Raw genomic sequence first — 25,101 nt, forward strand, 5'->3', positions numbered from 1 at the left:
TGCATTCCACGCACGCAGGGTACATCAAGTTGATTGTGGGGATTTCATCTGCTGCTCCTGATGCTGCATGGTGAAATTTTCCTTTCTCTTCTTTGTTTGCACAGCTCCTGGTTTAACTTTTATTTTGGTCCCACCTCTGCTTGTAGGTTGCCCTAAGGCATCTGTTCCTCTCCCAAACAACAGGGGGTTTAAGCAGTGGCTGATTAGGTTGCTCTTGCTCACTCAGGCCGAGGCGAGGGAAGGGTATGGTAGTCATAATTGGAACGCAGGGAGAGCCTGTGACTGCAGAGGCCAGCTTGACATTGCAACAGCCTGAGGTGATCCCTGTGTTCTCCAGGGAAGTTGTCCCTGGATCACGGGACCCTGGCTGTGGCAGTCTGCACAGGCTCCCAGGAGGGTAGGTATGGATAGTCACCTGTGTCTGCACACAGGCTTCTTGGTGGCAGGAGCAGCATTAGCATTTCATGGCCATCTCTGGGGTCCGAGTTGATAGCTGCAGCTTGTGCCCATCTCTGGAGCTTACTTAGGTGGTGCTCTGTCTTCTGTGGGCATGGGGGAAGGAATCCCCTCTCCTCACGCACGCCAAAACAATAGTCTCTTGCCTCTTGTCAGGGCCAGACTTTTTCCTGGACTCCCTCCTGGCTAGTTGTATTTCACTAGCCCCCTCAGGCTGTCTTCCCACAACCAACTCCAGTCCTCTCCCTGGCCTCTGACCTCTGAAGCTTGAGCATCAGCTCCCAGCGCCCACTGCCCTGGCTGGTGAACAGACAAGCTTCTCAGGCTGGTGAGTCCTGGTTAGCACTAATTCTCTGTGCGGGAATCTCTCTGCTTTGCCTTGTGCACCCCTGCTGCTGTGCTCTCCTCCATGACTCCAAAAATTTCCCCCCGCCCAGCCCCCGTCTCCGCCAGTGAAGGAGCTTCTTAGTGTGTGGAAACTTTTCCTCCTTCACCACTCCCTCACACTGGTACATGTCCCGTCCCTATTCTTTTGTCTCTGTATTTTTCTTTTTTCTTTTGCCTTACCCATGTACGTGGGGATTTTCTTGCCTTTTAGGAAGTCTGAGGTCTTGTGCCAACGTTCAGTAGGTGTTCTATAGGAGTTGTTCCACGTGTAGATGTATTTTTGATGTATTTGTTGAGAGGAAAGTGATCTCCACGTCTTACTCCTCCGCCATCTTGAAGGTCCCTCTGGTAGTACACTTAAAAAGAAAAAAAGAACTTTAAAGTTTTACTCACAGAAAATTTTGGATATGCATATAAACACTCATATGCATAAACCATTTACATCTTGTCACCAAGGCAGTTTTCAAGATCCATAGTTTGTACCATGTTGCTCAGGTCTACAAGGGCAACTGAATGGTCTCTGTATTCCCCCTGTAATGCAAGCCTTAGACACTGGAGGCAGCTTGCTCTGGTGGAGCTGGCTGGCTTGGCAGGGCTCGGAGCCCTACCAACTGCTGGTCTTATGCCTTATGTTGTCTGGTTTCAGTTTTCTGATTTCTAAAGTCCAGGGTACATGGAAATCTTCTGTGGGATTACAATAATTTATGTGCAGTACCTGAATCATGGAAGAAAGTTAGGTTTTTCAGCTGTTTTTATTCAGATGTTCATTTAATCAACACATTATCCTCTTTCTTTTCCTTCATCAAATATTTTGAGCATGTGGGAGATTTTATGTTATCTGGCTAGGAATTAGGCTATGTTTAATGTTTGTGTAGATGTAGGTGGCAGAGGCACTGATTTCCTCTAAAGTATTTTTCTTTCCCCTCTTGTCTTCAGACTACCTTAAAAACATTTTAAATAGATCTTGTCTTGTAGCTCAGTTAGTTGTAATCCACTCTTAGTTCAGCGTGCTGGAGAGTTTCACACTGGGAGGCAATGGTAAGGTTACTGGTGGGGAAATGAGTGGTTTTCTTTACTAAAATGAGAGAGAAGACTGCAAAAGGTAAAATGAAATTAAAAAAAAAAACATGAATGCATCCTCAGGCAGGTCAGATTTGAAGAGTACCTAAAAGAAATGAAGAGCCTGGAAATTTATTCTTTCAAATACTTTGTGTACATGTCCTCTTGAAAAGTCTTTGCATGCCCTTGATTTTGAATTTGTTCTTAGATTTTACATTAAGGAAGTCCTGGGTTGATAGGAAGCTGAAGCAAAGCCTTCTGAGCTCTGCTAACTGTAAGGAGAAAATAAAGGAACTGAGGAGGTAAAGCTTCATTTCCTCTCCTCTGCAGCCAGGACCTTCAGAGGGGAGAGGGAAGATATAGAAATACTAGGATTAGTATTGGAAGGAAAAGAATTTGGGGGCAAGTGTCTGCTCCCCTGAGAATATGGGAGGGTGAAGGAGGGCTGCTGGGAGCCTCTAGAAGAGATGTTACAGGTTGTCACTTGCTCTGGGTAATGGGAGCTGGAGGGGTACACACAGTGCAGGGTTCCGGGCATTGCCAAAGCTAGCTATTCTGCAAGAGAGACAAGAGGGAATATAAAGAACCCCATCCTATTGCCACAGAAACAAAATTCTCCTCCCCCCATCCCATACCACACCAATCCAAAATGGACTGAGTTATTTTAAAGACAAGATTCAGTTTATTAGGCTGAACTAAGATTAATATATAGGGTTAAATATTTCTCCCTACCTCTTTCCTACACCCTGTGGTAGGGGACTTGGGAAAAAGATCAGATCATTTTAGTTAGAAGACATATATAAACTCTATTTCCTCTGCACATTTAAATACAATGAATTCACTTGCACATATAATAAGTACCTATTTTTTATTCATATGAGCCTGTAAGTATATCTGATTTTTTTTAAAAATTAAACTTCTCAAATTACTGGCTTTTTAGGAAAAAAATGAGCTTTTACCATTTGCAAATACTTTCAAATACTTTTTGGGCAACTAATATATGTGCAACACTTTGCTCCACATTGACAAATCCTAGTCTGGATCCCTAGTGTGGAGTGCAGACGTGACAAGATTTCTGCTAAAAAAAAAAAAAAAAAAAAAAAAAAAAGTCAACTTGACTCTATAATCCCAAATTGGGCACTAGCACATATCATCTGGTAGAAGCAGCTGATGGTCATAATTACTGTTTTCAGTCTCCTTCACCTTACTATACATACCATGCACACATATAGACTACAAAGAAAATCTGTTAATTAGGTAAAAGAGAGATTTTAAACTTATTGCAGCAAAGGAGAGCATATCTTTAATGGAACTAGTGGTTTCCCAAAAGGAGGAATGTAGGGAAGCATATTTATTGGATTCTTAAGGCCTGGGCTGGATAATCTGTGGTCAAGTCTAGCAAGATAGAGAACTGATGTAGTTGTACAGTTTAGATAGGTGGGCTAGTGGGTAGAGTGTCTTCAAGGGACCTTTGAAAAACACCCTACTAGCCTTGATAAATAAGCAATTTTAATTATCCTCCAGGAGCAGATATTTTCTGGCCTCACTAGTTGACTACAGACATGGGAAAGTGATACTGGTCCCAATATTGTTTAATATATTATTATTGGTTTCAGTTCTCATTAGTGTTAAAAGATAATTTTCAGAAAAAGAGAAAATCATGACTCTCAAATTGACATACAAATGAACACATTAATATATATATATATATATATATATATATATATATATATATATATATATATAAAGATCATTATTTTACTCATTTAATGAGAGAACCAGGCAGATGTTATAATCAGTTTAAAGGAAAAGATAAAAAGGGAAAATATTATATATATGGAGTAAAGAATTGAATTGTAAATGAAGGCAGAACTGTTTTTTTCAACCAGAAGTATGGAAGTCAATCAAAACTCTACTGGAGAAGACAGAATTTTCATGACTAGCAACTTATAAGGCGTCATAACATAGCCTAAAGACAATAAAAGACTGGAATCTGATTATCCAGAAGGGTTGTATCATTTGTAGATAAATGGAGATACCATTTGTAGACAATGCATAGTTTTCAATTGAAACACAATTTATTCTATATTACTGTCTTTTCAGAATATTTTTTGCTAGTTCACATTCATTCCTTATACCTCCATTACATCCATAATATCATTGCCAAATGCCTTGATGAGGGTGGAGCCCTTGTTTTGACCACATATCTGTGTCTACGCATCTAGTCTCTCTGTCAAAGAAGAGAACAAGATGAATATAAGGTCACTCATTCCTGATAAGACTGTATTTCCACATCTCTTTATTCACAAATTACCTTTGAATAATTTATTGTCACAGCACAGGTTTCAGTGGCAAATCATGACAGCTTACAGCTATATTGAGAAGGAGAGATGGAGAGGGCCGTGGACTGGAAACAAAAACACCCACTAACACAGAAAAAGTCTAAAAGAAGAAGATGTGTGGCTTGACCGACAGTCAAGATTCAACCAGATGAGTAAAAGCATTATCCACTGGGAACAGCAGTTAGACCAAGCTCACTCCAATTCATACAGCTAGTCAGCCACAGAGGCTGGTATTCAAATGCTGGCCTGCTTCCAAGTACATGCACTTTCCAATTTATCTTTTTTAGTTTTTTCACTCCTTTTCATTTCAAACCTGATACTCTCTGTTCAAATAAGAATATAGGTTTAATTGAAAGATTTGTCATTTTGATTAGATCAACCTACCTCTAACAAACATATCCTTTACCATCTACACAAGAGGTATTTTATTCCTAGCTATGAGCCCATTCTTCGAGAAAATTGCAATATGTTTCAAAAATCCAAATATAATTTATTCACATCAATTGTAGAGCCAGTCTACTTACCACTTGTGAAAGACAAGATTCATTGGATAAATAGTTCTATTCAGGCTACTGGGATAGGAGTAAAGTACATTAGTGATTGACATTTTAAATAAGAGGAAAAGGACCTGAAGATTTACAGAGGCTGGTGGGCAAGGGAATCATTTAAATCATCTGCAAATTTATGGGAGTGAGGCGGGAGAATGAAGACTAGTCTTATCTTGGAATATGTGAGGACAGGCTGGTCATTTTTGGCTAGCCATTTCCCACCCTTACTGGGTCATCAGGAATGGGCAATGGCCAGCAAGACTGACAAAGGACAAGAAGTGTTCCATCACAGAATGATTGGCCACACCAAGTCTGCCCATGTGGAGCCACTTCTCTATAAGAAGCCTCGGTCACCATGCCTTGTTCTTCATGTCCAGACCAGAAACCACTTTCTTCACAAATGTTCATGCTTAGCTGTCATCCCTACTGTCTCATTCTATTCTAGAACCCTGTGGAAAGTTGCTTTTGTTTCTTTGGGAGGGGATAACCCAAGTGATAAGAATTTGGTCTGCAAATCCAGATGAGGGCCAGCTCTGGTTCCCACTTCTCAGCAAATGTCATATTCCCATTCTCTTCAATACCAAAGAACATTTATTTTGCAACTCCCTCAAGTAGAGGGTGAATGGGAGTTTACTTCTGGTTCTCCCTTACCCTAAGTTGTAGGTTTATGTGGTTCTATCTTTAAAGAAGTGGAGTCTCCTATTAGACGTTCACCTGAAGAGGGTCCTTGACTTTGAAGTGCTTATTCAGCCTTCATGAATTCTGTAGTCATGCCCAAAGAAGTGTACAAAATGCATGCTCAGGTTTTCCTGTTTTAAAAATGTCCTCAGGACAAAAATGGCTTAAATGCTTGGGTTCCAGATTTCATTTAGATTTTGTCCTAACAATTTCTTACCATTTTACAATCTGTTTGATAGTTTTAGAAATATTTTTTAATATATTATTTGGCATTTTTAGTTGTTTTTCCTCAGTTGGTTGGTTTAAACAATGTACTTTGCCATATTATCAGAATTGATCCTCCACTGGACCTTGAAAGGGAAGAGATGTAATACCTATCACTGACTCTAGGGATACTTTTGGTTGCTAGGAAAACAAAACAATTCATACTGACTTAAACAATAAATGATCACATAACTAAAAATCCAAGGGATTAGGGATGCCTCCAGGAGTAGTTTTATTAGGACTCTGTCTTTGTTTCTCTACTATTTTCTTGACTGCTCTTTTCAGTGTATTGTCCTCATTCACCAACCAGCTTTATAAGATGAATGTTGAAAGTAACTGGTACTACAATTTCCTTGCTCATAGTTTTGAGGAAACTAATGTGTCTTCCAATAAACACTGAATTTATCACTGTGTCTGGAAGATTCAATTACTGCAGCTAGTTTAGTTCAGTTAGAGTCTCCCTGAAGTTGGGGACATATTATTGCCATTTATGTAACAAATTTGCTACACAAAGAAGAGGAAGAAATGGATATTTGGGGGAAAACCAAAATGGCAGAGAAGGTAGGAGAGAAGAGTGGGAAAGCTTTGGAGGCTTGAAGTGTGAGAGAAGAGAGCTAAAGGATTAAAAATGTGCATAAGGAGGACACTGGGACTGACAAAGATAGACCTCACACTTTTTGCTGAGGACTGGAACTGTTTATCTTCACTGGATATAGAGAAGTAATTACAATGAAATATATTGACCCTATAGCTCCAAATTAGAGAGCCCTGCCTCTTATCATATTTAAAGACTTGTCAGTTTTTTCCATATGAAAACATTATTATTAAGAAAACATCCCTTAATTGTCGAATGCCCACTCACCACAGGGTGCTTTCCAGGTCCCAGCACAGATCTATGCCCCTTCTGGGAGGGAAATCCAGTACTTAAGTGCCCAATTCTAGAAATGTCTATAAAATAAATAAATATTTGGTAAATGTACAAAGAAACAAAGAAACGTAGAGGAGATTCTCCATTCTGATTGTTGTTTTTACAATTTGAAGACTATTTTTAAAAGGAGATTTGAAGCTTCCTGATGGTTTATAGCTTTTGAGGATCCTGAATATACAGGAACCTGAAACTTAGATGTCTATTGGGAGGAAAACAAGAAATGTCTGGGCATTCAAATCCTTGTGCAGTGAGAATATTGGGAGACCTCAGACAAACTACTTCATCTACCTGAATCAGCTTCCATCTATAAAATTATTGGTGTGTTTTTATGTCAAATATCAGACCATCCTCAGCTTTTAAAGGTGCGCAAATTGTGTCATGCAAAGATTTCATAGGCAAGTGTGCTCTCTTTCATTGTACCGGTCCTGTATAAAACTCCACCAAGCAATGGGGAAAATGCCTTCAGTGTCAGTGAAGGTCACCCTGGGAAATAGGGACCTATGTTTAGTGAGCAACTGAGTTTTATTATCAGTTCAGTCTTTCCTGTTGAAAAGTGAATTACGGGCCTCCCTGGTGGCGCAGTGGTTGAGAGTCCGCCTGCCGATGCAGGGGATACGGGTTCGTGCCCCGATCTGGGAGGATCCCATATGCCGCGGAGCGGCTGGGCCCGTGAGCCATGGCCGCTGGGCCTGTGCATCCGGAGCCTGTGCTCCGCAACGGGAGAGGCCACAACAGTGAGAGGCCCGCATACCGCAAAAAGAAAAAAAAAAAAAAAAAAAAAAAAAAAAAAAAAAAAAGAAAAGTGAATTACTATAATGAGCTCTTATACATGCAGTCAATAAATAGGCACAGCATGCTGGTTGACTAGAGACTCCTCTGTACCTTAACAATCTTATGTCTAGATTGAGGTTTTCAGGGCCCAACTTTTCCATTGCCTCTCAAAGAGGTTGTTCAAGTTATCTAATACTACTAACAAGCCATCCCAAACTGAAACTACAAGAGCTGTCTGTTTATTATCATCTTTCACAGTTCTCGGTGTGGACCAGACTTGGAAAGTTCCTGCTTAGAATCTGAATCATTCTGAAGCCTTTTCACTTGTGTGAAAAGTTTCAGATATCTGGAGGCTGAAAGAGCTAGGGTGCCTCAGGAGTTGCTATCTGTGTGGTCTCTCAGTGTGGTCTTTCCAGCATGGCAGCTGCAGTGTAGCTGATTTCTTACTTGGAAGGACTGGACTGCAAATGCACTTGTCCTGAGAGAGATTCAGGTAGAAGGTGTATGGCCTTCTAGTACTCAGTATCAGAAGTCAGCATTGTCACTTCTAGTGCATTCAAATTTTTACTGAACCAAACTTGGGTTCACTCACCCACTGCACAGCAAAGCCAATAAACTGATACCAGGTTGTGGTGAAGGAAAGTACATCACTTATTGCAGGGTGTTGAGCAAGGAAAATGGGTAGTTAATACCCCCAAAACCCAAACTCCCAGATGGCTTTTAGGGAAAGGTTTAAAGGCAACATTTGGAGTGAGGGTTGTAGCTAGTAGACTTTCTTCTGATTGGTTGATGGTGAGGTAACAAGGTGATGTTTTAGTAATCTTAATCATCAACTTTCTGGTTCCAGTCACTCTGGGGTCTATGTACTTGTGGTTAGCATATGTCACCAGCCTCATCCTGGTTGTGGGTATCAGTTTCTGCAGTACAACTCAAAGACATGCATTAGATTGTTATGTATATCCCTTGAGGAGGAACTAGGACTCTGTTTTATCACTGAACTAGTATTAAAGCCATCATCAGTTTTCTTGTTTAACTGGTTTTCCTTTGTTTCTGCATTCCCTCACTTACCTAATTAGTAACTTCTTGATTCTGTTCTTTGGAACTCAGGAAAGGCCTAGGAGACTAAAGCCTTTTTCTACAAATAAGCAACAGGGGACACAGAGGGTCTTTCATAACTGGAAGGGCCCCAAGGGTCCTGCTCTGTTTCATAATCTTTAGAAGAATTGAGTCATTGAAGCCCATGTTCAAGAGAGGGAAATTAAACTTCACCTCTTGATGGCTGGAATATCAAAGACTTGTGGAATGTTTTAAATTATCCACAAAGACTGTCATTCTACAATAAGAAATTTATTCTTTTAACTGTGATGGGTTTTTCAAGAGTCTTATATTTAAGCCAAAATAATTGTTAGAAGTAGAAAGAGCTTTGTCCATGATCAGTTCCTTATTTAACTGGGAATTAGCATACAAATCCATAAGTATTACGCACCAGGAACATTAAGAATAAGAGAAAAGTCCCTGTGATGGGGGAGACAGAGGACTTATAGGACAAACCAAAATAACTTAGATGGCTGGTTCTGGTAAATCTGTCAAAAAACAAAAAACTGAATGCCAGCATGGCATTCCTGTGTTCCAGCTCCTGTTGTGCTATCACCCCTCATTGTGACCTTGGATGGCAGGTCACTTCCCCTCTGGGACCACTTTGTCCTCATTTGTAAAATATACAATTATATTAGATAATTTCTAGAACCACTTCTGGTTCTGATATTCCACAATCTCATTATTGCTTTAAATACTGAAACATTTCCTTAATAGGCAAGAAATTAAAAGTCTTGACCTTGGCTATTAATATCATCTGTGCCAACATTTAATGGGTTGAAATGAATCACTGAGGGTGAAAGACACCATAGCCAGGGAGAGGTATGTCAGTGGAGGCCTCATTCAGGAGGCAATGGGAAGAGACAGCTGGTATATTTTATACAATTCAGCTAAGACAGAAAAGAGGAAATGACCTCTGTAGACCTGCACTGAAAAAATAGTCTAAATTATCATATTGCTTTTTTGATGCTCAGATACTGCCTCCCAGTTTGATCATAGGAAAGGAGAAAGTATAATCTAAGAGCACTCATTAGTGTAACTTAAGAGCACTGGAGAATGCTTTGACTCTCAAAGGGAGGACCCCAACATTTAATGACATTCTGTTCAGCAGTGTGGGCCCCTTAATGAATTTTGGATAAGCTAAGTACAGAAAAAAAACCGTCATGATATTTTAAGGGTTATTTATATCCAGTACAGTTTTGTGTTTTGTGCTTTGTGTTTTTTAGAGCACTACTGACACCTCTGCTCAAATAAATTAATAAATGTCCTTCTCAATAGACTTTGTCAAGGAAAAGTTCTTGTTTATTTAACTTGCTTTTCTAAAATCAACCTGTCTGAATGAACCAAAGTTTGAGAGAGTGTAGTAAAATTCATTTTTCATCAACCTGTCTCAAGTCCATATAACAAACTCACCAGATACATGAAATTTGGATCAAATAGAAGAAAGACAGGCACAGAGGATACTTTCCATATCAAGTATAATACAGAGGTCTGAATATAAGATGAAAGGGAGGAAAAGGCCCTGAAAACAGGCCCCATTTTTGAAATGATGAAGCTAGGGAGAGATACATAGAAAGTTCCCCGTTTGGGTAATTTCAGTTTACTTTTTACATTGAAAATTTAACAAAGATACAAAAGAAGAGAAAATGTAATAAACCACATGTGTCCATTATCCAGCTTTAACAATATTCAGTTATGAATGAAGTGGGCAGAACAAATTTAGAGATACACTGGGTCCATGCTGGCAGATCAATCCCTATATAGAATTCACCCAGATTCTATATTTTTATTTATACAAACAACTCAACAAAAACCTTATTGCCAAAGCCATTTCGGTTTCTTTACTCAAAAAGAGTCCTGAATGATACAAGGTGAAGCCGGGCAGAGAATGTTGGGTAATGAAGCGATGAGATTCAGGTTTGCAGTTTCAGATGAAAGTCAACTGATGTAAGTTGATAACCATGCAACACAAATTTGGGAGCCAAGGGAATCTCACAGTCACTTGTTTCCCAAAATGTAACTTGCTCTCTTCAAAACAAGGGAAAGAATGAACTCGAGGTAGCCTCCACTTCTCATCAAGGGAGCACATACAGCCCTCAGGCAGATGGTATTTCAAATTTGGCAAATGCTAAAAAGAACTTACCATAATTAGAATTACCAGCTGTAGACTGCTCGTTTTGCCAGTTCACTCTGGATACTGTTGCTACCTCCCACACTCAAGCAATACAAGTTCTAACAGAAATTACAAACCACTGATATACAGCCTTCCAACTCAGACACTATGTGAAAAATAAAAATTATCCAGGAAAACAATGACAGGAGTTGAGTGGAGCCCTTCAATATTTTTTTCTAAGACAAATTATGTAACAATACATATAAAACTTACATTCAAAGATGAATAAGAAAAGATCTGTAAATATGTTGTTTCAAACAAAGGACATAGATATGAGAAGTGAAGTTCAAATGAAGAATACATGTTGAAATTCAAAATACAGACAAAATTTTGCCAAACTTTATTAGTATTCTCAGAAGAATAAGAAGCTCTCAATGAAAAAAAAAAAGATAGTACTGAAGACAGAAGATATAACAGAATAACAAGAGGAAAAGGTTATGATGGTGATATCCATTTCTTATTCTTGAAGTTTATTCATCTAGTTTAATCATCTTAATAGTAAGTACTTTCTCTTTTTTTGGAACCTGGAAGGTTCTGGACTCAGCCCTTTATTTTAAAGTTTTATTTTTATTATGTCCTTGACTAATTTTTCTGTCATTTTTGTTATGTTTTTCTTCTTCTATTGTACAAATTATACCATTATTATATGGTTTATGTAGTCCATATTCCATATGTATCATCTTATTACTAAGATATGGAAGACAAACAAAAAATCAGAATTTATCATAGATCTGAAACTAAGGAAACAGTAAAGAATAGATCTGAGATGAAAAAGAAGTAAATTTATAGCTTTTAGGACAAGGTAGAAAAATGGTCAAAATGCAATGGATAAGAACTAAAAATGTAAATAATTTAGTAAATAAATAAAAGACTATTGGAAGCTGTGTAGAAAGATCACATGTTGTACAAAGGAGGGGAAATATAAATTATTTTTACTCTTCTCCATAAAACATTAGATTCCAGAAAACAATAAACCACTTGCATAAAAAAAACCGAAGGAGAAAATCAATTCCCACAGAATTTTATAACCAGCCAAGATATCATTTTTGGATTAAAATTAGAGGAATTAAAGATAGTATTTGTAGCACTCACAAACTCTTTCTTAAAAAAATACTTAAATAAATAAAGCATTTTACTTTTTCTTTAACTACAGGTGGTATTTTATTCAGAGTTCCTCAATATTTTCCTAATGACTATTCTGTTCTAGGATTCTCCTGTATTTCTGACTTACAAAACTGTGATATAATTATTATCTGTTGCTTTAAGGGGCTAGCTTTGGGGGTGATTTTTACACAGCAATAGATAACTACTATAATTACTATAATTGTCTATTCTCAAATTAAGTAGTGTAGTCCTTCTACTCTGCTTATACCCTTTCTTAAGTGTTAATTTGCCTTATCTCTTCTCTTTGGATTTTCATTTTATCTTTTGAATTGATTCAATAAAATGCATGATTTGAACATCTTTTCTTTGTGGGTCTTTCTGTTTCATGCCATCTGGGTAGCAGACTTAGAAGCACAATAGTCTCAAGGCAATATCCCAAGACAATAACCTTTGTTGACATAAAACAAAAAAGAATGCCAGATTTTTCTCCAGGAAAGATGGGTTTATTTGGGATCAGCAGAGAATTTCAATTTGGAAGTCTGTAACCATGGCAAACGTAATGCAAGTTCTCCACACAGCAAGGGAAAAAGAACACTTTTAGAGACGGGAAAAGGAAGTAGGGAGGACTATAGTGAACAGAGTCCTTGGCTTTTCATTGGTGGAGGAGTCCTTGTCAGGGAAGAAGAGGAGCCATTCTTCTTCCTGTTGGGCTCTGCTATTGTTGAAGGGCCTGAGAGCTCCCCCTTCTGATCTCCTACACTATTTAACTGAGGTGTCTGTTTATTATTTTTTTCACTTTCCCCTTTTGGTCAAGATCTTTCTCTGAAAGAGTCAGGTTTTCTAGTTTCAGTAGCTTTTTGTCCCTCAATTCTGGGAAGGACCTTTCTTGGGTGTAGTCTCTCATATCAGAGGGATAGTGAACAGATTAGAAACCTACTGAGGTCACATTTGTGTTACAAGGAGGAGTAGGAGGTAAAACTCTCAGACACATTTTATGTGAAATGCAAATGTTTTCAAGATATAAGTATTGGAACTCATCTGAAGTATTATGTAATCATCAAAGTTTGGTAACAAACTTCCAACAGACCTAGTCTGGGTACCTTGGGAAAGATGTCTCACCAGATGTCTTCTGCTTCAATTATGGGAATCTTTGCTTTCAAGCCACCAGATGATCTTCAGGTACAGGCAGGGTTCAGTGCTTTGTTTAGGTGTATGATGTGAAATGAAGAGTCTATTTCTTGGAGTTTAGTGGCACAAGTGTTGGTTAGCAGTACCTGATAGGGGTCTCTCTAGTGAGGTCGAAGAGAGTTCTTCTGGAGGTGTATTTTCCAACAGATGAAATCTCCAGGTTGCAAAGTGTGATGCTTAAAATCTTTGTCACCCAAGAGTGTACTGTGAAGATATTTCTCTACCAAAGCATGGGCATTTTTAATAAAATCAATTTAGGCCTTTGCAATATTGGAGTGTCTCTCCTATTATCAGTCTTGGCTCAAAAGAAGCAGGATACAAATGCATTGGGCATTCTGTTACTATCTCAAATGGTGAGAGTTAATGAGTTGCAGAATGGGGGGATCTGAGATTTAGAAGGACCACAACAATGTTTTTGGCCAGGGTATTTGGAAGGCTTCTAAAAAGCTTGCCAACTGAGTCTTAATAATGTCGTTAGTGAATTTGACTAAACCAGAGGATTGAGGGTGGTAAGTACTGTGAAAGTGTTGTTAAATTGGCCAAACAGCACGGATTTATCGAAGTACCAGGCCAGCAGTATGTATGGGTTCCATAATCACTGTGAAGTTTGAGAAGAGTTCCCCAGGTAAGGACAATGTTTTCGAAAATGACTTTAACCAAGAAGAGGCAGTAACCTGTCTGCAAAGGAAGTCTTCAGTCCAGTGTGAAAACATTTAGATGATGACTAAAACATGTTTATCTCCATGAAACATAGGAAGTTGTATGAGATCCATTTTCCAGATTTTTTTTAGTCAATAATTTCTTGATAGACAAAATGAAGGAAAACTTCATATGGAATTGGAACACAGAATTAAATGTTTTTCAGACGACAAAATCTTCCGTTATTACTAACCTCAGTAGTTGCAATAGTACTTTTTTGAAAAAAAAAATATTGGAGTATAGTTGAGTTACAATGTTGTGATAGTTTCAGATGTACAGCAAAGTGAATCAGTTATACATATACGTATATCAACACTTTTTTAGATTATATTCCCATATAAGTCACTACAGTGTATTGAGTTGAGTTCCCTGTGCTATACAGCAGGTTCTTATTAGTTATCTATTATATATATAGTAATGAGTGTGTATATGTCAGTCCCAATCTTCCAGTTTATGCCTCCCATCCCCTGGTAACCATAAGTTTGTTTTCTACATCCGTAACTCTACTCCTGTTTTGTAAATAAGTTCATTTGTATCCCCCCCTTTTTCAGATCCCACATGTAAGCGATATCCTATGATATTTGTCTTTCTGTGTCTGGCTTAATTCACTCAGTATGACAATCCCTAGGCCCAACCATGTTGCTGCAAATAGCATTATTTTGTTCTTTTTTATGGCTAAGTAATATTCCATTGGATATATATAACACATCTTCTTTATCCATTCTCTGTTGATGGACATTTAGGTCATTTCCATATCTTGGCTATTGTAAATAGTGCTGTAATGAACACTGTGGTACATGTCTTGTTTTGAATTATGGTTTTCTCTGGGTATATGTCCAGGATTGGCATTGCTGGCTCATATGGTCGTTCTATTTTTAGTTTTTTAAGGAACATTTACACTATTCTCCATAGTAGTTGTACCAATTTATATTCTCACCGACAGTGGGAAGGTTCTCTTTTCTCCACACCCTCTCCAGCATTTATTGTTTGTAGATATTTTAATGATGGCCATTCTGACCAGTGTGAGGCGATACCTCATTTTAGTTTTGATTTGCACTTCTCTAATGATTAGTGGTGTTGACAAGACAAAGGAGGCAAGGATATACAGTGGAGAAAAGACAGTCTCTTCATTATGTGGTGCTGGGAAAACTGGACAGCTACATGTAAAAGAATGAAATTAGAACACTCCCTAACACCATACACAAAAATAAACTCAAAATGGATCAAAGACCTAAATTTAAGGCCAGATACTATAAAACTCTTAGAGGAAAACATAGGCAGATCACTCTTTGACATAAATCTCTGCAAGATCTTTTTTGATCCACCTCCTAGTGTAATGAAAATAAAAACAAAATTAAATAAATGGGATCTAATAAAACTTAAAAGCTTTTGCACAGCAAAGGAAACCATAAACAAAACAAAAAGACAGCCCTCAGAATGGGAGAAAACATTTAAAAATGAAGTAACAGACAAGGGATTAATCTCCAAAATATGCAAACAGCTCAATATATATAAAAAAAATAACCCAATCAAAAAATGGGTAGAAGATCTAAATAGACATTTCTCCAAAGAAGACATACAGATGGCCAAAAAGCACAAGAAAAGATGCTCAACATCCATTTTCCAGATCGTAGATGGTCCATTAACTGGTTTCAAATATCTGGGAGCAGAAGGAAAAGGCTTCCCTGGGTCGTACTTCTCACAAGAAGGACAAGGGAGGTAGGTACTTTTTGTGGCCTTGTTAAGTTTCCACATGAATATTGATTCATGAATGCTATCATTTTATCAGTAAAACAATGGTTTAATGCATATACATTGTTGAAGGGTAGTTATTTTTGAGTCTCTGGTAGGACTGGGTTGTTATTTGTTCCAAACCAGAGATTTCCATTTTTCTTAAACTAACAATTGTTGAATTTTCAATATTGTTTTTCTTTTTCTGAGGTAATTTTTGGCCACTCTAGCCAGTTTTTCTGAATTATCATTTGGGGAAATATCCTTTTGGATCATGACAGAGGTTTGGCTACTGTTGGCCCCTTTAAGGGAATAATTTCTTATGGAAATATAAGTAAGGTGATTTCCCTTACCTTCTAGAGAAGAAAGTTTAGAATGCCCCAGAATCTTAATAATAGCTAAAGCAGCAGGTAAAAGTATTGCACTTAATAATTCCTGAGCATAGGGGCCATTTTACATTTTATTTTAGCTGGAAGTAAGGAAGCCACATTGCTTCTACAACATTCCAAAATCATGAGCCACTCCAAAAGCATGTCTACTATCAGTATAAGTGCTGGCAGTTTGTCACTGGCTAAAGTACAAGCCAATGGAAGAGAGTATAATTCAGCTTATTGGGCTGAAGTAGACTTAGGTAAAGATGCCACCTCAACAACATCAAAAGGGGTTGCAATACCATACCCAGCACAATATTTGCCATTGTCACTTTTTAAGTAAGAACCATTAGTGAACCATGAGAAGTCAATGTTACCCAAGGGAATTTCCTGTAGATCATTGTGAGGAGTCAAGAGATGGTCCATCAGCATGAAGCAGCCATTAGAGACTTTATCAGTGACATAGGGGAGAAGAGTAATAGGGTGAAGGTTATTACAATGTAAATGAGTTATGTGAGGAGCAGCTAACAAAATAATTTTATAGGAGGTGAGGCTGAGAAATGTTGAGTGTGATGAGAATTCAGGGGAGCTACTACTGCATGAGGTAGAAAAATTGTTAAATGGTATCCTACAATGATTTTTCTTGGTGAACTTGACCAAAAAGATTGTGACCATAAAGGTTCTGGGGGTATCCCTGTGCCACAGGGTCCAGAGCTGGCTATAGCAACATATGGATTGATGGTGGTCCCATGTTTTTGGGTGAGTAGTTCAAGGGCATTCCTTCCTTTGTATATACAAAAAGGAAAAAAGGAATCTGATAATTGGGATGCTCAAGGGAATGTGTGTTCATCAAACTATTTTTTAAGGCCTTAAAATCTGTGCTGTCTGGTACTTCTCATAAAATTGGGTTGGGGTTGTTATTGTTGAGTAAAACATACAGAGGTTCGTTTGGAATCCAACTTTGGCAATAACCAACTAGCCCAAGAAAACGTTGAATTTGGTGCTTAGCTTTGGGTTTTGAGAAACTTAGGATACCATAAATTCTATCTGGATCTAGGCATAATCCTTGTTTTGATATCAAATGTCCTAAGCACAAAACCTGGCTTTGGGCAAACTGCAACATTTTTTTGGTGACCTTATGCCCCTTTAAGGCTAAAAGCTTTGACAAGTGGGTGTTGTCTTCCTGTAATAAGTCTGGAGAAGGAGAGGAAAAAGCAAATCATTCAAATGCTCCAACAAAGTAGAACCTCTAAGGAACATTTTATCATCCAGATCAGCCTTCAGAATTTGCAAGAAATAAGGACTCAGTAAAGCCCTGAAGCATTACTGTCCCGGTGAATTATTTTTCTTCCCAAGTGAAAGTAGAAAGGTATTGGCTAGCTTTATCAACTGAAATGCTAAAGAATGCACTACATAAATCAGTTACAGAAAGAATGTATTTCTGGTGGGAATGGATGTTAGTAAAGTATGAGGTTTAGGAACAACAGGTTATTGAGGGATAATAATGTTGTTTATTGTTTCCATGTTCTGAACAAACTTCCATCCCCAGAACGTAGGTTTTCTCACTGGTAAAATGGGATTGTTTAGGGGCTAGTAAAAGGGATAATGAGACCTGAACCTTGTAATTTTTTTAGTATGGAATTTATGCTTTGAAGATCTTCTTTACTTATAGGATATTGGTTAATTTTAGGAAGAGGTTTTGAGGAGTCTGAATAAATTTTGATGGGAGTTGCCCTCTGAATTTTGCCAGCATCAGTTGGAGATTTTTCCCATAAAAAATGTGGTAGCTGATTCAGTAGAAACAAATAATCAGTGTTTCCAGAAACAGTTCTAGTACTGTCAGAAATAGAACAAATAAAAGGTGTCAAATGGTCATTTAATTCGATTGGTTGCTTTGATGACTGCTGTCAAGTTCTAGAATTAACTATACCTTTTGGAAAGGATTCTGGCATGATAATTACCTAAGAACTCTTGGCCTAATATATGGGTAGAGGCAGAGAAACTATGGAGATAAAAGTGTGGATATCTCAAAGGGCCTAAAACAAAAAGGCATAGGTTCAGAGATAGGAATCCTTTCAGGCTCATTATTGATCCCTACTAACTGAAGTGTTTTAGTACCCTGAGGCTGGGACTGCTTTATAGTTGTGTGGTTGAGCATCAAGGGTGTGGATCATGTATCAATTAGAGTTGGCAGAAATCCATCCCCAATCTGGAGGAATATTTCTCCAAACCAATTAAGAGGAGGGTTGGGAAGATCCCCTCTAGTGCCTTGGAACCCTATCATTGAGAATTGGGAAGACTATATTTGAAAGACTGATGAGGGGGCTGAAGGTGCCTAAAGTGCTTAAATTTTTAACAATCTCATTTCCAATATCCTGGCTCTTTGCAATAATAGTGGAAGCTACAAGGGTTTTGGTTTCATTTAGGAGCCTTCATTTCCTGGAGTTGAAGATTAAGATTTTGGTGGTCCTCATTTTAAATGAGTCACCTAGAGTTTGAGAGACCTGATTTGCCAGATTAACTAAATCTGGAGTGGACATTGTTTCCTGTTCCACGCTGGTCCTTTTTTCCTAAACAGGAAATATCCTGCTTCAGCCCATTAATAAACATAGAATTAAAAGCTACCTGGGTAGAATCAACATCTAAAGAAAGACCAGAATTTTCTTTAAAACAGTCTTTAGTCAGTCAATTGTAATACCTGTAGACATGAACAGATTCATCAGATTTTTGTGTGCATGCTTGAATTTCATTCCAATCAACAGACTTTTGGGAAAACCCTAGGAGTTGCTGATGAAGTCGCCTAACAATTGCCTAAGCCTGAACATATAATAAGGTAATGGGCTGGTCTCCTGGTTGTAATTCTAGAGACCTTTCAGAATTTTCTCAAATTAGCAATTTTCATCCAATTGCTGCATCTGGTCTACACCAACAAGCATATAAACTAGCTGTTATAAGTCAGAGAAACCAGGTTGATAAGTTTGAATGACTATCTTAAATCCCTCAGCAAATCTGTGAGAATATTCAGTTACTTTGGGAAAATCTTTGACTATGGATTACAGTTTACCTTTAGTCCACAGAACACTCTTTGACATAAATTGCACCAAGATCTTTTTTGACCCACCTCCTAGAGTAATGAAAATAAAAACAAAAATAAACAAATGGAACCTAATTAAACTGAAAAGCTTTTGTACAGCAAATGAAACCATAAACAATATGAAAAGACAAACCTCAGAATGGGAGAAAATATTTGCAAATGAAACAAGGACAAAAGATTAATCTCCAAAATATACAAACAGCTCATGGAGCTCAATATCTAAAAAACAAAAAATCCAATAAAAAAATAGGTGGAAGAACTAAATAGACATTTCTCCAAAGAAGACATACAGATGGCCAAGAGGCACATGAAAAGATGCTCAACATCACTAATTATTAGAGAAATGCAAATCAAAACTACAATGAGATAGCAGCCCATGCCAGTCAGAATGGCCATTATCAAAAAATCTACAAACAATAAATGCTGGAAAGGGTGTGGTGGAAAGGGAACCCTCTTGCACTATTAGTGGGAATGTAAATTGATACCACCACTGTGGAGAACAGTATGGAGGTTCCTTAAAAAGCTACAAATAGAACTACCATATGACCCATCAATGCCACTACTGGGCATATACCCTGAGAAAACTATAATTCAAAAAGAGACATGTACCACAATATTCACTGCAGCACTATTTACAATAACCAGGACATGGAAGCAACCTAAATGTCCATCAACAGATGAATGGATAAAAAAGATGTGGCATATATATACAGTGGAATATTACTCAGCCATAAAAAGAAATGAAACTGAGTTATTTGTAGTGAGATGGATGGACCTAGAGTCTGTCATACAGAGTGAAGTAAGTCAGAAAGAGAAACACAAATACCATATGCTAATGCATATATATGGAATCTAAAAAAAAAATGGTACTGATGAACCTCGTGGCAGGGCAGGAATAAAGATGTAGATGTAGAGGACTGACTTGAGGACATGGAGGAGGGGGGAAGGGGAATCTGGGGCGAAGTGAGAGTAGCATCGACATAGGTACACTACCAAAGGTAAAATAGCTGGCTGGTGGGAAGAAGCCACATAGCACAGGGAGATCAGCTTGGTGCTTTGTGAGGACCTAGAGGGGTGGGATAGAGAGGGTGGGAGGGAGGCTTAAGAGGGATGGGATATGAGGATGTATATATGCATATGGCTGGTTCACTTTGTTGTACAAGAGAAACTAACACAGTATTGTGAAGAATTATACTCCAGTAAAGACCTATTAAAAAAAAATTAAGGGGTTTAGCCTCTGGGATCCTCAGAAGGCTGGATTTTAAAGAAACAAGTTCTAACAAATTCAGAGTAAAGTGTGTGGAGAGAGTTTCAGAGAAAAGGGGAAATTTGGCTAGAGAATTAGTGTGGGGAAATGGAAGGTATAGAGGAGGTGCAAACAGTGTACAAGGAAAGGAGGAAAAGGGCGCTGGAAGTGGTGTCTGAGGGGCCAAGGGAGAGAAACAAGATGGCACTGGGGGCAGAGCCTGAGACAGGAATCCATGGAAGTAGATAGAGCCTGTGGCTTTGGGAGTCATTTTATCTTTATTTAATTATTTATCTTGCCTCAGTTAATCTTAAAGTTTTATTATAAAGAGAGGCCATTTTAGAATCTTGGTAGCATTTGGAAGCCTCAAAATACCAATTGAAAGAGATTTTCTCCTCAGTTCTGGAAATTTTTGAGCTATGGTAATTCAATTTGCTTTAAGGAAATAAGTTTGGGGAATTCAGAAATCCCATAACAGCCATTGATAGTCTAAATTTCCTTTTATAAGGTTGGTCCATTTAGCTAGAAATGAGCATGAGTAAGAACTGTGGTTTTTAAACATAAAATCAGCCAGAGCACCTGTTGGGCAGGGCACTCTCAAAGTACTTGGATAACTGAGATTCCATTTCTCAGAAGTTCTTTTACTATGTGTAAAAGAACAGTTCTCAAACAGCCTATACAGCTCACTTCAAACAGCTTGCAAGCTAATACCAGACAGTTTAAGGGAAGAGCTTGGTCCAGAAGAGCCAGGTCAAATAATTTTTATCCAGTTTCCAGAGAACAACTTCTTCCAAAGGAATAAGCTGTGGCTGAAAAGCCAGCACAGTTTCAGTGAAGCAGCCCCTGTTTCTGAAGGAAAGGGCTGAAAGCATTTTCAGCCAGGTTGTGTTGAAGAAGTCTGATCTCAAAATCAGACTGAAGTGTCAAATGAGCACTTGTAAACAGAACAAGGCCTTAACCAGAAAGACAAACCTTAAAATAGACGATGAATAAAACCTGGAGAGCTTCAAATGCAAAGAGGGTGTGAGCTTGAATCCAGGAGAAAGACATAACTTCAAACTTCAAGGTCAATGAGAAAAGCAGTGAGCAAAAAGGGGCTCAATTGTGTGTTCTGCACCTATTTGCTCACTGGCCCTGGAGGCTTTGGGTGTCTTATCTGTTCCCTGTATGGGTCACCAAAGTATTAACCTAAAACAAATAGACTGCCAGATATTTCTTCAGCAAAGGTGGGTTTAATTGGGATTAACAGAGAATTGGAATTCCAGAATCTGCAATTGTAGCAAGTCATGTGCAAGCTCCCCACATGGCAAGGGAAAGAGACCACTTTTATAGAGGGGAATAGGAAGTTGGGAGGGCTGTAGTAAACAGAGTCCATGACTTTTCACTGGCTGAGTCCTTGCCAGGAAAGAAGAGGATTGTTTCTTCTTCTTGCTGGGTTCTGCTATTGTCACAGGGCATGAGCACTTCCCTCACTTGCTTTATGTCTCACAAAATCTTCCTCCCTATTCTTGGGGTTAAGGAAATGTAAACAGTTTTCCTGGTGTTTCATTGCTCGTTAATTAGGGGGATTTGTCATTTTTTACACAGAGTAAATGCTGAAGAAGGCTTAGAACTAATCTGAAGATTTTGGTGAATTTCCAAAGTTAATTTAGAACTCTGCTTAAGCCACAAGCAGAAGATGATATAAGTGCTAACCACAAGTTAATCTTCAAGAATGTTTCTAAATCTATAGACCAACACTTGATCCCTCTTTTCAGACTGACTTCTAGATATAATTACAGACTGATCCCTAATTTTGTGTTCCTTCTTACCTCTAGACACAGCCACAGAGTAAAACTTATATCATAACCTGTTTCCTAAATATATACCAGTGGAACTAGGAGGTCAGGTAAGCGTTTGTTTGCATTAGTGTTATCGAGTCCCATTTCAGGGGAGCTACAACACAATGACCACCTCTGACATATTGTCATTAATTGGTTTAAACTTGGGAGAGAACATCTCAGAATATAAAAGTGTTTAGATAACATTCATGGGAAAAAAATATATCATCTACTCCAGTGAGTGGTTATTGAAGACCTTCAATATGCAAGGCTCTGCACTAGGTGCTATAAAAATTTAAAAGATGAGTAACATTCAGTTTTTGTAGAAATGCTTTGAAACACATTTATTCATGAATGATAGAGTCACAATAGTCTGTCTTGAGGAGAACATGGTGGTAAAGACAGAAGGAGGTGGAGGAAAGTAAGGATGTGAATGACTATGCTATTGGGGTGAATACTGAGGTTTGTGTGAAGATGACACCATGTCACGTTTTATCGGAAAATTTTACTTCTTATCTAAAACCTAATAAATATTTGTATTGATTTTCTATAGCTTCCATAGCAAATAATCACAAATTTAGCAACTAAAAATGATATACTTTTATTATCTCACAGTTCTGTATTTGAGAAATCTGGGCATAGCATGGCTCAACTGTTTCTCTGCTCCAGGCTTCACGAGGCTGAAACCAAGGTAGCAGTAGGACGGCATTTCTTTCTAGAGGCACTGGTGATGAATCTGCTTCCCAGCTGACTCAGGGTGTTGGCCGTATTCAGTTCCTTGTGCTTGTAAGACTGAGGTCTCTGTTGCCTTCCTGGCAGTCAGCTGGGGTCTGTTCTCAGTTTCTAGAGGATAACAGCATTCCTTAGCTCATGCGCCCCTTCCTCCATTTTTAAAGCCAGCAATAAAGGGTCTCGTCCTTTTCACACTTAAGGTGTCTCAGTCCCCCCCCTGCTGTCTAATCTCTCCTGCTTTCCTCTGCTACATCTCTCTGACTGACTTTTCTCTCTCTCTCTTCTTCTTTGAAGGGTTCATGTGATGTGCCCACCTGGATAATCCAAGGCTATTTCCCTATTTAAGAGCAGATCCATGGTAGCCTTAATTGCAAACGTCCTTACAGCAGTACCTAGACTAGTGTTTGATTGAATAACCAGGGGTCAGAAATCTTGGGGGAATATCTTTAGAATTTGTCAACCACAATGTTCAACAGAGCTCCTGCACTGAAGAAACACTGATTTGTTTCTTCAATGTGAAGACCATAAATCATAGATTCTCTCAGAGCCAGAAGTTTGCAGAAAGTGGTATAAAATGATGGGAATTGCTGATCACTTACAAATATAAAGGCTGAAATGATTTTGCTGTTTAAATATCAGTTTCCTTTGAAGCCATGGATCAAAGATGTCAACTATGTGGTTAAAAAAATCAATGCATTCCTGAATGATGATCAGTTAGAAGGGTCATAAATTGTGTGTATGGCTTCCGAGAAATGGATGGGGAGACCTGTCCAGTATATTGACTGTTTTGTCTTTGAAATGTAGCCATTTCATCAATTGTGATGACTTCTTAGGCAGAAGAAGCCAGATTTATGACTGTGATTGGAGGAGACGGTACAAACTTTTACTGAGCTTTGACTTGGGACCAGAAATTGGTGAGTCACTTTCACACTCATAATATATTTATTTTGGCTTTATGGTTGGACAGAATAGGTGGCTCTGTGCCTCCCTGTGCTTTCCTACTGGACAGGGCCAAAGGAGGTGAGGAGGTGCAGAGATCTGGCTGGCCCATGCAGCCAAGCTTGGTTGTGAGGCTGCTCCTTTTAGGAGGCTGCCATGGGAATATATATTACAGATGGAGGAAACAAATATGGTCATTGTTCTGAGCATTGAAAAAACACTTCTTGATTTCTCAGATTTACATTGCTTCCTATTTGGATAATATACTCCAGGTCTTCATTAGGGTGGAGGAAAGTATGCTAAATTCTCTTATAAAATTTTACCTTGGAAACATGTGCCACAGTTTTAAACCAGGGAAAATTGGATGCAGTGCTTTCCCTTTAGAGCCTTACACAAAGTGAGGATATTTTATTTTAAAATATAATTATAGTTTTAAAAAGTGTTTTGGTTCTCTTGTTTGTTTTTATTATGAAGCAGGGCAATACCTCTAGTCACCTTTATTATAGAGAGAGGACTGGAGCTCTCCCCAGAGAAGGCAGCAGTTGCCCTAGAAGAAGGGCTGCATTGCTAAAAGCTGGATATATATACACACATGTGTGTGTACATGTGTGCATGGGAAGTTTTTCTCCTACTTCTGGTTCCACCTTGGATTCCCACCACCACTCCTTATATATGAAAGTGGTCACTTTTATTATCCTCCAAGAGTTTCTTCATTCATATGAAATCAAATATTAATAGAATTTACTATCCTCTTTTTATACCAAATACAGTGTACTCTATTTGTACCTTTTATTCACTTATAATAATCTCTTAGGAATTTTTTCTCATCAGTATAGGAAGAGCTGCCATTTTCTTTTTTTATGGATATGCAATATGGATTTTCAACCCTTTATTAGCCTTTCAGAAAAACAAAATAAAACAAAACCTTAAATCACTGAGTATTTCATTCCCAGATATGTATCTCAGAATAGATTGTACATGTATATGCTACAAGACATGTGTTAGAATGCTCCTAGCAGCACTACTCACAAAGCCAAATGCTGAGAATTACCCAAATGTCCATTAACAGAAAAAAAGTTAAATAAATTACAGTATATCCATATCGTGAATACCACACACCAATTAGAATGAACAATCTATAAGTACACAAAATATTTTAGATGTATCTCACAAACACAAAGTTGATTGAGAGAAGCCAGACACATATTGGCACATATTTTATGATTTCATTTATGTCAAGTACAGAAGGAGGCCTAACTCATTTAAGTATCTGAAGTCAGGCCTCTGTGGAAGAAAGCACAGGTGGATCTTCTGGGATGCTGATACTGTACTATTTCCTGGGCTCTGGACGCACTGATGTACTTAGTCACTGAAAATTCGTTAAAATATTCCTGTATCATTTGTGGACTTTTCTGCATATATATTATACTTTAATAAAATGTAAAAAAAAATGAAAACAAAGTGTTTTTTATTACT

Source organism: Mesoplodon densirostris, chromosome 14 (assembly GCF_025265405.1).
Source record: "Mesoplodon densirostris isolate mMesDen1 chromosome 14, mMesDen1 primary haplotype, whole genome shotgun sequence".
Lineage (NCBI taxonomy): Eukaryota > Metazoa > Chordata > Mammalia > Artiodactyla > Ziphiidae > Mesoplodon > Mesoplodon densirostris.